The sequence below is a fragment of the Schistocerca nitens genome, chromosome 1 (assembly GCF_023898315.1).
Source record: "Schistocerca nitens isolate TAMUIC-IGC-003100 chromosome 1, iqSchNite1.1, whole genome shotgun sequence".
Classification (NCBI taxonomy): domain Eukaryota; kingdom Metazoa; phylum Arthropoda; class Insecta; order Orthoptera; family Acrididae; genus Schistocerca; species Schistocerca nitens.
The window spans coordinates 232,233,523-232,237,608 of NC_064614.1; positions in this window are offsets into that span (position 1 = coordinate 232,233,523).

Here is a 4,086-nt window from a genome sequence, read left to right on the forward strand (position 1 = left end):
AAGTAGCTGCAAGCGCAAAAGTTGAGAGGTGGTGGCGGCGTCGAAGGTGTCTGCGAAAAATACGAAGGTATGCCGTGCTGTCTGAGCACATACGAACTACTATGATTTGTGCTAAATTTTTTCTCATGTTCTCTCTTCTTTTCAGAGCTTTGGATTTGAGTACAACGACATGCCGCCGCCGTGTGCAAATTGCTGGAAGCGCAAATGCTGGCAAGGTGGCGGCGTCGAAGCTGTTTGCGAACGATACGAAGATATCCCCTGGTGCCTGAGCACATTACAAGTTCCCGCGACTCGCAGTAAACTTTTGCTCATGTACTCTCGTTTTTCTTTTCAGATCCTTGCATTTATGTGCGCCGAAGACGCCGCCGGCATCACTACCGCCACCGCTGTGTGCAGGTCGCTGGAAGCGCAAAGCTGAGGAGAAGGTGGCGGCACCGAAGCTGTTGGCAAACGACGCGAAAGTACAGCGTGGTGCCTGACAGCTTAGACCATTACAAGACTCAAGTCGCGCTGGGATGGTGGAAGACCAGTCTAACAGAGCTGTACCTGACGAGTGCAGAAGATGGTGTGTGTGCGCTGAATTTCTGGACTCAATACTAACGCACTTGCAAATGAAGCAAAATAAAATGAAACTGAAATAAGTAACGGATTTTGTTGTAATTGATGTACTGGTAGACATATAGAAACATAGTAGTTTAAGGCTCAGTTTTCACCAGAGCTGCAAAAATACATTAGACTTGAGCCTGTACAAAATATTTTAAGATGAAATACGATAATTGCATTTTATGGAAAATGCACTAGTTTGAGGCTCATAATTTCTATTACAGTAACGAGGCTCATAATTTCTACTAGAGTAACAAAAGTAATCGCCGCCCCCCCCCCCCCCCCCAAACTAATAAATATTTCTAGCCCATGTATTGCTCCGATGTATTCCCATTCTTGCTTATATCTGCCTCACGTGTAGAGCCTGTTCCTTCTGCAACTAGTACACGTTGGCGTCACATCAATCTGTTGTCCAACATGACACCGAGTTCTGCTTATCGCAAAGAACGATCGCTGACACTATAAAGTTCAAATGGCTCTGAGCACTATGGGACTTAACATCTCTGGTCATCAGTCCCCTAGAACTTAGAACTACTTAAACCTAACTAACATAAGGACATCACACAACACCCAGTCATCACGAGGCAGAGAAAATCCCTGACCCCGCCGGGAATCGAACCCGGGAACCCGGGCGCGGGAAGCGAGAACGCTACCGCACGACCACGAGTTGCGGACGCTGACACTATAATTCTATCTCTAAAAATCAGTAGTGAACTGCTGAACCTTTTGTGTGGATGGGAGCTGGTCGCTTCTGTCCTTACGGGTCACATAATTCAGATTGGTCACATAAATGGGTCACTTAATGGCACAGACAGCGCATGCGACGACGAAAGGGACACACTACGGTTGGTAGGAGCTCAGTCTCATTCGCGGACAGTATTGCTGCTAACACAGAATTCTGTAGTCAGTGGCACCAGCTATAAGAACGGACTGTAGAATTGCACCGCCAAGAGAAGAAATGGGACACCGCGGTGTCAGAGGAATTGAAAAAGTCTTGTGTCGCTAAGAGGCGTATACACCATGCGACGAAAACCTATGTCCATGTTCCGTAAACTACTATACCAACGTAGAAGAAGCGACAGTGCAGACGTAGTGCGGAACATTCCTGCACACCAATGGTATTTAATCACTTATGCATTTATGCAGTAACTCTGTCGAGTATGTGTGTGCGTGCGTATGTAGCTTGAGAGTAACCCAGAAATCTCCACTTATGATTTAAACTCAGCTCAGAAGAATGCGTTGCGTATTTATAGGCACTCACGACTTTCAGAAGAATCCGTTGCCTATTTACACGCGGTCGCGAATTTTAATTACATGTAGCTGACGTATTAGCCTAAGAGTAACAGCGTACTCTTCTCTCAAAATGACCAAAGTTACTTCCAGCGTGTCTGTAAACTACAAGAGCTTGCGTCATATAACGACATCTGCCATTCGCATTAAACAGAGTAATCACATAACTGGATCCCATCATTATCAGTAGTTAGTATCCTTACATAACAATGTATTTTCCAAATACATCTGCTTTTGAATTACTTCACTGCCTACCACCATTTGAATCCGATAGTAACTGGAAACTTTCCCCTAGGGATCACGCAAATCTGGGAAATACACAGCTGATTTGAGTTGCCTAAACGCAGACCCCAGTTGTTTTTTCCTCCCTAAAGCAAAACAATACCTTATGTCCTTTCCTTTCCGACCCTTCGTGCGAAGAACGTTGGCAACATACGCACACTTCCTTCCTCTTTCCCATCACCCACCCCTCCACCCTCCGTACCCTCTCTGGGATATGGCATTACGAAGCGACATGAGAAAGGAAGAAAGCTTCTGTTAAAGAGCGCTAAGTTAAATCAGCGATTTGTCGAAAAACCTTTAAAAAGCGCTGTTATGTTATTAGATTTCATCACATCATCATTGCAATTAACCACGATAGGCAGTAGTTCTACAGCACACAGACAGAAATTCTATTTCAATATATGTGTATCTTTTTCGAAATCTATGTTGATTGTAGAACACCTGTATTAGAGAAATCATTTGCCGCCGGCCGGGGTGGCAGAGCGGTTCTAGGCGCTACAGTCTGGAACCGCGCAACCGGTACGGTCGCAGGTTCGAATCCTGCCTCGGGCATGGATGTGTGTGATGTCCTTAGGTTAGTTAGGTTTAGGTAGTTCTAAGTTCTAGGGGACTGATGACCTTAGAAGTTAAGTCCCATAGTGCTCAGAGCCATTTGAACCAAATCATTTGCCAAAAATTTGCAAATGTAAGCTTGCCTAATCTTCGTCTCTAAGATGTCTGTAACCCTACTCTGTATCGGTGCAAAAGCTTGGTGAGCTGCGGCGTCACCATGGGGCTCGACAACGCTTCAGACAGCGAAGTGTCAACATGTGCGATAAAAAGGCCACAGAGATCACAAGTTTATCTGCCGAGCAAGGTGGGGGAATGATGTCACCTTGGCTTCAGATTTCACCACAATGCTGCTCGGCGCCATCCAGGACGTGTAACACGATGAAGAGGTCGTCACACCCCCTCTTATATACAATTCACCCGTCTCTTGACGCCTCTCCGATGGAGATCAAAATGGTGACACCTGGCGTTGAAATCACTCGGTTTATTTACGACTGGCCAGGGAAAAAATTTCAAATACACCGCCGCACAGAACAGACACGAAAAGGCCTCAGCGGATGACATAAGGGCGTCAATGAAACCAGGCCTTTCCTTGGAGGCGCTCAGTACCACAAATTTCACGGTCGAAAACGACAGTTCTCAGTGTGATGAGCACCAGGGCGGAGTCCTTGACAACCTCTGACGGTGCTACATCCCAGGACTTTTCAGCCTCTCGCTAACGACACTGTGGGGCTGCATCCCCACTGAACGTGATAGCACCCATTTTGAGTGCAGATTGATCACAATTTTTGCACCCCTGTACAGGTTGGAGTCCCTAGCTACCACCGAAAACTATTCGACGACATTTGAACTTGATCCGAAATAGTAAAGGGTGCTTATGCATTTTCATCACTCCGGTTTCGCATCCTTCTGTGGCGTGATAACGGAGGATTGCGACATTGACACATGCACGAATATAAGGGCAGAGGGTCCGTCTAAGACCTTCTGGCTTGGCAATGCTCTTGGTCGCATCCGACCACATTTATTGCCAAAGCCCAGAAAACCTGTATCTTTACAGAGAAAATCTGTGAAGTAGCCCTAAATGCATGCAGGCTGGCAACTGGCATCGTACGGCTAGTCAAGTGATTCCTTGCCTGCAGGCACCTAGGGCTGCTTCACAGGTTTTGTTTGCAAAGCCACATCTTTAATATTCTCACTACACGTGAATGGGTGCGCTGTCGAGCTAGAGGAATACGCCGCCGGACACAGCGCTTTTGCACCATTAGAGAGGAAGTTTTTAGGCTTTTTAGCCAAATTGTAAAGTTACACTTTTCAATGGTAGTCAGCTATGGGGTTTCGAATAAGTGTTCCTTTAATTGTGTT